Source organism: Crocuta crocuta, unplaced genomic scaffold, assembly GCF_008692635.1.
Source record: "Crocuta crocuta isolate KB4526 unplaced genomic scaffold, BGI_CrCroc_1.0 scaffold130, whole genome shotgun sequence".
Lineage (NCBI taxonomy): Eukaryota > Metazoa > Chordata > Mammalia > Carnivora > Hyaenidae > Crocuta > Crocuta crocuta.
In genome coordinates, this window is record NW_027527920.1 from 5507890 (window position 1) to 5521320 (window position 13431).

Sequence of the window (13431 nt, forward strand, 5' to 3'; positions counted from 1 at the left end):
GATAAAAATACACTTCAATTCAGGCCTATCTCAGGAAGCAAAAAAGGCCCCAAATACACAACCTAACCTTACAACTAATGGGGCTAGAAAAGCAGTGCAAATAAAGTCCCAGGCCAGCAGAAGGAGGAAAATAATGAAGATTACAGGAGAAATACAAGATATAGAATCCAAAAAAAGGTAGAACAGATCACTGAATCTAAGAGCTGAAAGAATAAACAAAACTGATAACCCCCTAGCCAGACTTATCAAAAAGGGAGAAAAGCCAAATAGATAAAACCATGAATAAAAGAAGAGAGATCAAAACCAACACCCTAGAAATAGAAACAATTACTAGAGAATAACTATGAAAAATTGTATGCCAGCTGACAATCTGAAAGAAACGGACAAATCCCTAGATCCTCACACACTACCAAAACTCAAAACAGGAAGAAATGGAAAATTTGAACAGACCCATAACCAGCAAAGAAGAGCCCTGGAACAGGTGGCTTCCCTGGGGAATTCTACCAGACATTTAAAGCAGAGTTAATACCTATTCTGCTCAAACTGTTCCAAAACACAGAAATGCAAGGAAAGCTTCCAGACTCATTCTACGAAGCCTGCATTACTTTAATTCCAAAACCAGACAAAGACCCCTCTAAAAAGAATTACTGGCCAACATCCCTGAAGAAACTGGATGCAAAAATTCTCAAGACACTAGCAAATTGAATCCAACAGTACATTAAAAGAATTATTCACCATGACCAAGTGGGATTCATTCCGGGGCTGCAGGGCTGGTTCAATATTCACATATCAATCAACATGACACATCCCATTAACAGAAGAAAAGGACAGGGGCGCCTGGGTGGCTCAGTCGGCTAAGTGTCTGACTTTGGCTCAGGTCATGATCTCGCAGTCTGTGAGTTTGAGCCCCACACCGGGCTCTGTGCTGACAGCTCAGAGCCTGGAGCCTGTCTTGGATTCTGTGTCTCCCTCTCTCTCTCTGCTCCTCCCCTGCTCACACTCTGTCTCTGTCTCTGTCAAAAATAAATAAAAATAAAAAGAATGGAAGAAAAGGATAAGAACCAATATGATCCTGTCAATAGATGCAGAAAAAGCATTTGACAAAATACATCATCCTTTCTTTAAAAAAAATTTTTTTTAATGTTTTAATTTATTTTTGAGAGAGAGACAGAGCATGAGTGGGGGAGGAGCACAGAGAGGGAGACACAGAATCTGAAGCAGGCTCCAGGCTCTGAGCTGTCAGCACAGAGCCTGATGCGGGGCTTAAACTCGTGGACCACAAGATTATGACCTGAGCTGAAGTCAGACACTTAATCGACTGAGGCACCCAGGTGCCCCTACAGCATCCTTTCTTAAAAAAAAAAAAAAAAAAAGATGGGGTGCCCAAGTGGCTCAGTCAGTTAAGCATCCGACTTAAGCTCAGGTCATGATCCCATGGTTCCTGGGTTCGAGCCCCATGTCGGGCTCTGAGCTGGCAGTCAGCACAGAGCCCGACGCGGGGCCCGAACCCACGAACCGCGAGATCATGACCCAAGCGAAAGTCGGACGCTTAACCGACTAAGCCACCCAGGCGCCCCAAAACATTTAAAATTTAAAAAGAAAAAAAAAAACACCTCAAAAGTTGGGATACAAGGAAAATACTTTAACATCATAAAAGCCATATATATGAAAAGCCCACAGCTAGTATCATCATCATTGGGGGAAAACTGAGAGCTTTCCCCCTGAGATCAGGAACACGACAGGACGTCTGCTCTCACCACTGTTGTTTAACATCGTGTTGGAAGTCCTCGCCTCAGCAGACAACAAAACAAAAGACACCCAAATTGGCAAAGAAGTCAAACTTCCATTTTTTTCAGAAGATATGATACTCTACATGGAAAACCCAAAAGAGTCCACCAAAAAATTGCTAGAGCAGAGCAGAAAAGTCACAGGATATAAAATCAATGTACAGAAATTGGTTACATTTTTATATACCAATAATGAAGCAACAGAAAGAGATTTCAAGGAATTGATCCCATTTACAATTGTACCTAAAACCACAAAACACCTAGAAAGAAACCTAACAAAAGAGGTAAAAGATCTATACACTGAAAATTATAGAAAGCTTATGAAAGAAACTGAAGAAGACACAAAGAAATGGAAAAACATTCTAAGCTCATGGATTTGAAGAACAAATATTGTTAATGATGTCGATACTACCCAAAGGAATCTACATATTCAGTGCAATTCCTATCAAAGTAGCACCAGCATTCTTCACAGAGCTAGAGTAAACAATCCTAAAATTTGTATGAAACCACAAAAGACCCTGAGTAGCCAAAGTAATGTTGAAAAAGAACACCAAAGCTGGAAGCATCACAATCTCTATATTACAAAGCTGTATTACAAAGCTATAATCATCAAGACAGTATGGTACTGGCACAAAAAAAAAAAAGACACATAAATCAATGGAATAAAACAGAGAACCGAGAAATGGACCCACAAATATATGGCCAACTAATTTCTGACAAAGGAGGAAAGAGTATTCGACGGAGAAAAGACAGTCTCTTTAGTAAATGGTGCTGGGAGAACTGGACAGCAACATGCAAAACAAAGAAACTGGGCCACTTTCTTATACTATACACAAAAATAAATTCAAAATGGATGAAAGACCTTAAATGTGAGACAGGAAACCATCAAAATCCTATAGGAGAAAACAGGCAGCAATCTCTTTGACTTCAACTGCAGCAACTTCTTACTTGAGGCAAGGGAAATAAAAGCAAAAAATGAACTATTGGGACTTCATAAAGATAAAAAGCTTCTGCACAGCAAAGGAAACAATCAACAAAACTAAAAGGCAACAAACAGAATGGAGGAAGATATTTGCAAATGATGTATCAGATAAAGAGTTAGTATCCAAAAATCTATAAAGAACTTACCAAACTCAACATCCAAAAAACAAATAATCCAGTGAAGAAATGGACAGAGGATATGAATAGACACTTTTCCAAAGAAGACATCGAAGTGGCAAATAGACACATAAAAAGATGCTCAACATCACTCATCATCAGGGAGATACAAATCAAAACTGCAATGAGATACCACCTCACACTGGTCAGAATGGCTAAAATTAACAACTCAGGAAACAACAAATGTTGGTGAGGATGTGGAGAAAAGGGAACCCTATTGCACTGCTGGTAGGAATGCAAACTGGTGCAGCCACTCTGGAAAACAGTATGGAGGTTCCTCAAAAAATTAAAAATAGAACTACTCTATGACCCAGCAATTGCACTACTAGTTATTTATCCAAAGGATACAAAAATGCTGAAGGGGCACATACACCCCAATATTTATAGCAGCACTATCAACAATAGCCAAATTACTAAACGAGCCTAAATGTTCATCAACTGATAAATGCAGTGAGATGTGATAAATATATATATATTTATATAAGTAAATATTTATATAACTTATTTATATAAATAAATATATATACACATATACACACATATACATATAATGGAATACTACTTGGTGACGAAAAAGAATAAAATCTTGCCATTTGCAACTACATGGATGGAACTGGAGGGTATTATGCTAAGTAAAATGAGTCACTCAGAGAAAGACAGATATCACATGATTTCACTCATATGTAGAACTTGAGAAACTTAACAGATGAACATATGGGAAGGGAAGGAAAAATAAAATAAAAAGAGAGAGGGAGGCAAACCATAAGGGACTTTTAAATACACAGAATGAACTGAGGGTTCACTCTTGAAGCCAAGACTATACTGTATGTTAACTAACTTGAGAAGAAAAGAATAATAAAATAAAATAAAACAAAAAATAAAGTGAATAGAGTGGAACAGAATATTTAGAAAGAAAGGAAAAACAGGTCACTCTGAATCTTGGGCAAAGCATCAATAGTTTCTAAGCTGAATTAAAAAGGAAAACAAGGGGTGCCTGGGTGGCTCAGTCAGTTAAGTGTCCACTTCAGCTCAGGCCATGATCTCATGGTTTGTGGGTTTGAGCCCTGCATCAGGCTCTGTGCTGACAGCTCAGAGCCTGAAGCCTGCTTCGGATTTGTGTCTCCCTCTCTCTCTGCCCTTCCCCTGCTCATGCTCTGTCTCTCTCTCTCAAAATGAAATAAACATTAAAAAATTTTTAAAAGAGGAGGAATACAATTTTTTAAAAATATACATGTAATTTAGGGGCACCTAGGTGGCTCAGTCAGTTAGGCATCTGACTCTTGATTTCAGCTCAGGTCAAAATCACATAGCTTCGGGCTCTGTGCAGGAGCCTGCTTGGGATTCTCTCCCTCTCCCTCTCTCTCTGCCCCTCCTGTGTGCTCGCTCTCTCTTTCAAAAATAAATAAATAAAAATATACATGTAATTCAAATTTGGGAACTTTTATACTTTAAAGGATAAAAAAAATACAGGGCTCTAATAAAAATAGGTAATTTTAAGATTGAGGAGTTTATTACTTATGGCTACAATTTCAAACTCTGGAAGAATATTGGTAAAAAAATTTAGGTCTTTTAAAAAATTTTACTTCTTATAAAAATATCTTTTTAAAAAAATTTTTTTTAATGTTTTATTTATTTCTGAGAGACAGCATGAGCAGGGGAGGGTCAGAAAGAGAGGGAGACACAGAATCTGAAGCAGGCTCCAGGCTCTGAGCTAGCTGTCAGCACAGAGCCCGACGCGGGGCTTGAACCCACAAACCGTGAGATCGTGACCTGAGACAAAGTCAGGCGCTCAACCGACTGAGCCACCCAGGTGCTCCTATAAAAGTATCTTTTTATGTGTTTCATTTGTGTGGTGATCGTATTGCTATCACAGAATACAAAACTCAAAAGTAAACAGGGCATATCCAAACCTATGAAGATTTTGGATTTTTGCATTTAAGCTAATGTACCTAAGCTTTTTGAGAAATGTATTGAAAAACATATAAAATGTGAATATGAAGTTTCACTTGAAATATGCTATAAACAAAATATCTGGTGTCTTAAAAATTAGTTATTATGAAACCTACATAATATTATAAAATCATAATGACCAATAGAATTTTTCCATTAAAATGTTTTATGAATAGATTTTAAGTGTTACAGTTCTCTGATAATATTTAATATGGATTGTATTTTATTTTTATATTAACTTGGTTATATTTCCTGACATTCTTAATTATGGGCATATAAGCTAACATTTAAATTAATAACATATATTTATCTAAAGACTTAAAAGAAAAACATTGAGGTTTGGCATCAAACTACTTGTAAATTAAAAGGAATGTTGCTAAAAAAAGAAAAGAAAGGAAAAGGAATATTGCTAATAAAGTAATGTATACTGGTCAACTGCCTATAAAAATGAAAACTTAAAGGAAAATTTCAGACAAACTCTCAAAATATTGAATTTATTTACATTAGGTCTAAATTATTTAGGGATCTAGTCAGGTAAAATTCTACCTACATTTAGAAGTTTGATGGTCAATTAAGACTCCTCTCTCATTTCTTTTTTTTTTTTAATGTTTTATTTATTTCTAGGGGGGAGAGAGATAGAGAGAGAGAGAGACAGACTCTGAAACAGGCTCCAGGCTCTGAGCTGGCAGTCAGCACAGAGCCCGACGCGGGGCTCGAACCCACGAACCGCGAGATCATGACCCAAGCGAAAGTCGGACCCTTAACCGACTAAGCCACCCAGGCGCCCCAACCTCCTCTCTCATTTCTAATATCTAGTATTTTATATACAAACTGGGAAATAATATAAAGAAAAGCATTACAAACATAATTCTAAGACATTTTGGCCAAAATAAAAAATAAAAACAGGTCATTACATAATTCCCACGTATGCTCTACTTAGGTATTCTTGCTTATTTGTAAAACACATGGTCACTTCCAAGTCCCAAATAAAATGTTTTAAAACAATGTATCTGGACTTTCGCTTCCAAAAAGATAGAGAGCATGTACTTTTCCTCTATTCTTCTTACTAAGAGTTAAAAACCCTGGACACCATATATAAAGCAAGTAATCTGAAAGGCAGAGATTAGACAGACTAACTAGGAACTTCAAGACCTAAGAAATGACACAGCAGTGAGTTTTCTTTTTGCCACACATACCCCAGACTAGGGACTGGAGAAGCTGGCAACCGAGAAACACCAATGGATGCGGACAAAAAAGTTTCCAAGAAAAGACTGCTTACTATAGCCAAAGGACAAGTAAATGGGTAGACTAATAAGACAGAAAACTTTTAGAAAATAACAATTCTATTGCAGCCAACCACCACAGAAAACTTTACGGCCCTGTGGCCAGTAGCAAAGGCTGAGTGGAGAACCTAGACTTTTACCCTCATCAGCCTTCAGTAAGGTGCTCCAACCCCTCTGCCTTTATTTCATAGAAGTGCTGCTACCAAGTATGAATCAATACCTTCTCTTCCAGGAGAGAAGGTTGAGTGAGCATCTGCGACCTTCATCTTCACCCTGTGGTAATAAGGCAACATTCATTTAAATCTATATTTCAATTCAATCTATAATTCAGTTCAATCTATAACATTAGATTTAAATAAGATCTAGAGTCTTAAACATACCAAAAATGTCCGAGTTTTAATCAAAAGCCACTGGTCACAACAAGAACCGAAAAAATCTCCATTTGAATGAGGAAAGGCAGTCAATATAAGTTAACACAAAGATGACACAGATGTTAGAATCATCTGACAGGGATTTAAAAGCAGCCATCATAAAAGTGCTTCAACAAACCATTGTGGACATGCTTGACACAAAGGAATAACAGAAAGTCTCAGCAAATAACTAGAAAAATCTCAGCAAAAAAATAGAATATATAAAGAGGAACTAAATTGAAAGTTTAGAACTGAAAAACACAAAGACTGAAATGGAAAAAACATAATGGAGTGGCTTACAGCAAAATGGAGGGGACAGAGGAAAGAATCAGTGAACTAGAAGACAGACAATGGGAAATACATAATGTGAAAAATAGAAAATGGACTGGAAAACAAAAAAAATGAACAAAGCCTCAGAGACCTGTGAGACTATAAAAAAAGACCTAATATTTATGTCATCCAAGTCTTGGAACATTCAAGTCTTCCAAGAAGAAAGAGGGTGAGTCTGAAAAAAGTATTCAAGGACATAGAAGTAATGACTGAAAAAGATTCCAAGTTTGGCAAAAGACATTTTGAATTTACAGATTCAAAAAGCTAAGTGAAACTCAAACAAAATAAACCAAAAGAAATCTATGCCAAGACATACGGTCAAACTTCTGAAAATGAAAGACAAAGAAAAAAAGAGAGAGAGAAATAACACCTTATCTATAGTGGAAAACAATTTGGATGACAACTGGAATTCTCATGAGAAACCATGGAGATCAGGGGAAAATGGCATAATATTTGTCAAGTGTTAAAAAAAAAAAAAAAAACAACTGTCAACCTAGAATTCTCTATCAAGAGAAAATATCCCTCAGGAATGAAAGAATGATCAACACCTCTCAGATGAAGGATAATTAAGAGAAGCTGCTGCCCAAAGACCTCCCTAAAAGAGTGACTAAATGAAGTTTGTTAAAGAGAAAGAAACTGATAAAACAAGGAATCCTAGAACACTGAGAAGGAAGAAAGAATAAAAGGAAGAGCAAAAGCATGAGTACATGCAACAGTTTCCTTCTCTTGAGTTTTCCAAATTACATTTGACAGTGAAGGAAAATTTATAATACTCTGATATGGTTCTTGGTGTATGTAGAGGAAATATTTAAGGCAATTATGCAATTATACTGTGAATGGGAGAGAGAAGGACATAAAGGGAGGCAAGGTTTTGACATTTCATTCAAACTGGTAAAATGTTGATACCAATAGATTGTGATAAATTATATAAGCATAATGTAATACATAGACTATAGAAAGAGATATACTCAAAAACACCTTAAGTCAGATGGAATTCTAAAAAATATCTGTATCTCTCAATGTAGGATGGGTGCTATCTGATCATATAATATACAACTTACGATTTAAAAAACAAAGACTTTATTTTATTTTAGGGAGAGAGAGAGAGTGAGAACATGAGTGGGGGAGAGGAGAAGAGAGGGAAAGGAGTAGTGGGAGAGAGGAAAAGCAGTGGAGGGGAAAAGCAGTGGGGGGAAAGAGAGAGGAAGAAGGAATCTTAAGCAGGCTGCATGCTCAGGACAGAGCCCGAAGCAGGGTTCTATCCTACGACCCCGGGATGATGACCTGAGCTGAACTCAAGAGTTGCCCCTAAAAAACAAAGGCTTTAAAGCCCAATAATACTGTTAACTTTCAAATGTGTGGTTTGGTATAAGAGTACATACCTGGTAAATTAAAGGTAGTAGTAAAATTTTCCATATAATTGGGGGAAACTTGGTAGCTTAGTAAACTTAACTTTCACACAAAGACAAAGAAGTTAAAGTTCTATGGAATACCTCTGGTCTTTGTGCTTTAAGAACTCATGCGTTTTTACTTTGCCCTTGACCTGTAACCTTGATAGGGCAACTGGTGAGCACACTCAAAATGTAATGAAGAATCATGGATGCTCATTTTCTAAAGATTCAAATATAACTAGGATTTTTATTACCACAAGAATGAAAAATGGAGTGGTTTTATTGATAAAGAACTCATGGATATAAAGCTTAACATAGACCCAAGCATGGAATCATGTATAGGTGGACCAGACTCTGGCTGAATGAACGTCCTTAACTTTGCAGAACAATTTCTTTGTATTTTCCTTCCATGGCATTAAGTGGGCTCACAAATAGACTTCCCTTATTCTACAGAAGTGCTGCAAATAAGAATACCTGAAATCTGTCATCACATAAGAACTGCCAGCCAACACACCAACACCTTCAAATTAAAATTAACTTAAGCAACGAAGATGAAGTACTTCCAACTCAAATCAAAGTTCTAACAACTGCTTCATTAGTGGGGTACACTCAAAGAATGGTCACAAAGGAAAACATTTTTATCTTACTATTCATCCAGCTATTTTCCTATACTTTGTTAATTCAAATTTAAATTTTTGCTGACAGGTAAAATGAACAAGTAATTATGTTTACATTAGTTAAGTGTTCCAGTTAAAGAAATATAACTTTAGGGTTGGGGGTAGAAGAAATAAAGAATCTGGTGAAAGCATACAAACTTTCAGTTATAAAATGAATAAGGCCTGAGGATCCAATGTACAACATGTATAACATGTTATATATTATGGTTGATGATACACACAAAAAGGTAATTATGTGAGGTGATGCACTAATTAACTCAATAGTGGGAATCCTTTCACAGTGCAGATATATATCAAATCATCACATGGTATGATGGTATACCTCATATATGACATTAAATATATTCGTTTTCTCAGTTATACCTCAAAGCTGGGGAGGGGGGAGAAATGTAACTCTGGGCTTTGCACTTCTTGGTATATATATTCTTTTTTTTTTTTTAAACACAATTACTTTATTGATTTCTTACAATCAAACACTGCCAACTACCATTACTTCCACTCATGCATCAGTAAAGGATATTTCCTTAGTATTTTCAAATGATACATTTAAACAATAAACAAAAAAGTTAGAACTTAAAATGCACCCTGATTAATTATGTAAACCAGTTAATTTAAAAAAAAAAGCATAACAATTTGGTTCCTTTCTTCATAAAATAGAAATTTAAATATTTCTCCTTATAGTCTTGAGGTTCTCATTATGTCATGAGTAGTGCAAAGTGTGGCACACAGTTTCATCTAGAGAGGTGTGTCTCACACACCTTATTCAACAAACGAAATGTGCATAACAAAATGCATACAGTCAATGCATGATAGAAAGCATGTTTCAAATACAAGGTGGGCCCCTCAGGCCACCATATTATTTAGGTTTTTGCATTATCATTTATGGCATTATAGATTAATTAGACATAACATACTTTTATACATTTTAACCCTGAAGATAAGAAAAATAACTGTTGCTTGAAAAATTTATTCCAGGCAGCCATTTGGTTTGTATCAGGAGAAAGTCAGCCTCCGAGAGTCTAGTGTCCGCCAAGTCTGGAATCGTTAGCTCGAGTCAGTCAATCAGACGTGACATACTTCACAGTGACTGTTTTCCCAGTCCCAGCGACACTTCTCCCACAGTGCGCCAGGTGACGAAGCATCTCTGGAATCATCCTTGCATGTGGTTTTCCCTTTTTTTTTCCCCCTGGATTAACTGTATTATTCTATTATTTTGTCCTTTCTTCTCAGTTCCTTTATGGCCTTTCATTTTAATTATTCATAAATCCTTTCAGAATATCCTCAGAGAGCTCCATAACGGGAAGTTCTGGAGACAGAAAGTCCAAGGGAGGAAGTTTGGGTATGGGGACATCCTTGGCTTTGCCGGTATTTGCTGCAAACTTCTGCCAGGTTGGAGAGGCTCTGGCAGTTTCTGAATGTGGTGGCAAGCTCCACAGCTCTGACTTTTCTACAAAATCAGCATCTACATCCAGCTCCTTTTCTACTGGGCCTTTTAGAAGTCCAGCCTTTTCAGCCTTTAGTTGTTTGTTTCCTTTCCTTAATCTTTCATTCTCAGCCACAAGGAATTCCACATGTCTCTTCAAATCTGTGATCTCGGTCTCCTGCTTCGCTATGATTGTCTTGTCGTCCTGGGGGGCTTTGCTTCCAATGCATGGCTCTGCCGGCTCCCTCTTCTGCTGAAGTAAAAACAGTAGCGTGTCTGGAGCCCTGTCAAAGACCCCCTGGACTTCAGGCAGATGTTTCTCCACGGAAGGACGGTATTTCTCAGAGAGAAGGGGACCCTGGCCCTCCGCATCCTCAGAAGGGGGCTTGTGCGGTGCCTGAAGCTGGGCAACCGCATCCTTGTCTGTTCTCTGCTGGGCTTGCAGTCTCTCCTCGCGCTTGGCCCTTTTCTACCTCTCCTGGATGAGGAGGAGCTGTCTCATGTGGCTGTCCCTTTGCAATCCCAGTGACAGATGAGCCTGCTCAGACTGTGTAAGCTTTATGGCTCCAGAAAGATATGCTGATGCCTTTTTGTGACAAGAAATAGCCTCTTCGTATTTCCCCTGCAGCTAATAACGATCTGCTCATCTGCTCTGTTGATGAGCCAGGTTGAGGGGTCCTTCCACTACTTCCATAGACCCCGGGGAAAGCGGCGGCCTGTGGAAGGGGAGAGACGGCACAGGAGCACACGTAGGGAAATAGTAGTAAGAAGGGTGACCGAGTGGCGGCGGTGGTAGCTGCCCCCCTCTGCTCCCCGGGAGCCAGCAGTGGGCGCAGAGGGAGCAGCAACCACACCCTTGGTATTTATATTCTTGGTTAGTGTCTTCCCATAATGAATATGGGCTGCCTGATGTGACTGTCTTGGCCTATACACACATTAGCAAGTCCGAAGCTTAATAAGAACTTACATACTGGAGGCCTGTAAAACTCCGTCTCGGAAGCAAGCTGCCACGGGAGAAAGATATTTGGGCAAGACTGCTGAAAGATAAGAAGTCATGTAGAGAAAGGTTTGGAAGATAAGAAGCCATGTTGGATGTTCCCAGCCCACTTGAGCTTCCAGCGGAATACAGCTGAATGAGAGACCTCAACTCCACCTTATGAGGCAGAACTGTCCTGCTGAGCCCAGCCAACCCACAGAATCATGAGAAATAATAAATTGGAGGGGTGGTATTTTATGCTGCAACACATAACCAAAACAGCATCTCACACACACACACACACACACACACACACGTGTACACACACACATATTTAAGTAATCCCTACACCCAACATGGGGCTTGAACTCACAACCCTGAGATCAAGAGTCACGTGTTCTACCAATGAGCCAGCCAGGCACCCCAAATTACATTTTTTTAAAAGGGATACAGGGGCACCTGGGTGGCTCAGTCGGTTGGGCGTCCGACTTCAGCTCAGGTCATGATCTCACAGTTTGTGGGTTCGAGCCCCACGTCAGGCTCTGGGCTGACAGCTAGCTCAGAGCCTGGAGCCTGTTTCAGATTCTGTGTCTCCTCTCTCTGACCCTCCCCTGCTCATGCTGTCTCTCTCTCTCAGAAATAAATTTAAAAAAATAAATTTTTAAAAAGGGGTACAAATTTAATTCAGGTAAAGGGTTAAAAATCAGACACTTATCCCAGGAGTAATGTTAAAATTTAATTGGAACCAAAACAAACTGATGACTTTGAAATATATCTCTTCTAGTTTTGTTCAATAAAATGATATAAATAACAATATCACGCCATCGCATAAGTCCGATATGTATGCCAGGTACTGTGGTCTCTAATACTATGCTCTATGTCTCCTCAGAAGGCTGGCCAATCCCATTGAGAGAAGGGAAGATAAAAAGTGGTCTTGGGAAAAGAAGTCTTTAAAACCACATGAGATCCTACCAAAACAACACAAAAACAGCTCACAAGAACAGAAAGACGGGACTTTTCTTTCTGATGAAACATTAAAGGACAGCCTAATACAAGTACTGCTACGCCTCCCCTCTGGACATTCCATATTAGAGAACATGCTCTTCATCGGCTAGAACAGGAATGCAGTGGGTCACAACACTGCACGTACAGGTTTGAGAGACCCTCCCTGAGCCATAGCCTTGGGCCTTGAAACAGCGTAAAGTGAACTTGGAGCACCAGAACCAAGTGAATTTTATCTTTTGATTGTACTTGAAATAAGTAAAAGGAATCTGCTTTTCTTTTGAATTGATTTGCCAGTGTATATCAACAATTACTATTTGCCATTTGCTGCTTTATCTATTAGGACAAAGGCATTTGTAGGGACAAAGACAGATGCCAAAAACTTACATATTGAGCCTTCTTTAAACACTAATCTAGAGAAGCAAGTTAAGAGCTTTTCTTTTTTTTTTTTTAAATATTTTTATTTATTTCTAGGAGAGAGAGAGAGAGACAGCGTGAGCAGGGGAAGGTCAGAGAGAAAGGGAGACACAGACTCCGAAACAGGCTCCAGGCTCTGAGCTGGCAGTCAGCACAGAGCCCGACGCGGGGCTCGAACCCACGAACCGCGAGATCATGACCTAAGCGAAAGTCGGACACCCAACCGACTAAGCCACCCAGGCGCCCCAAGAGCTTCTCTTATCTTAGCTTGAAACAGTCCTATATCATTAACTCTACTTTTGCTAATCGATCCAAAGAGATAACCAGGAGAAAAAACAATTTAATTATGAGATATAAAAAAAGAGCCCCAGGGGTGCCTGCATGGCTTAGTTGGTTAAGAGTCTGACTCTTGATTTCAGCTCAGGTCATGAGATCAAGGCTTGTGTGGTGCTCCCCACTGACGGCATGGAGCCTGCTTGGGATTCTCTCTTCTTCTCTCTCTCTCTCCCCATCCCCTGCTCACATTGTGTGCACACATGCCCTCTCCTTCTCTCAAAATAAATAAATAAACTTAAAAAAAAAAAAGAGCCCCAAAGCTAGTATTTCACATTCTTGCTTTTGCAGCGT

General features: G+C 38.8%; 1 protein-coding gene, 1 long non-coding RNA gene and 1 pseudogene across 3 annotated transcripts in view; 1 reads left to right on the forward strand and 2 right to left on the reverse strand.

The window, feature by feature from the left end:
• LOC144217036 (uncharacterized) overlaps nucleotides 1–12672 on the forward strand; it is a 36449-nt gene extending 23777 nt beyond the window's left edge. For both annotated transcript variants that reach the window (XR_013330822.1, XR_013330827.1), the window contains 2 exons: nucleotides 9962–10116; nucleotides 12275–12672. This is a non-coding gene — a long non-coding RNA (uncharacterized LOC144217036). The remainder of the gene's footprint in view (nucleotides 1–9961; nucleotides 10117–12274) is intronic.
• The window catches only part of SPESP1 (sperm equatorial segment protein 1), a 35871-nt gene that overhangs the window by 19653 nt on the left and 2787 nt on the right, over nucleotides 1–13431 (reverse strand). The window lies entirely within an intron of this gene.
• LOC144217027 (nuclear receptor-binding factor 2 pseudogene) lies at nucleotides 10173–11137 on the reverse strand (annotated as a pseudogene).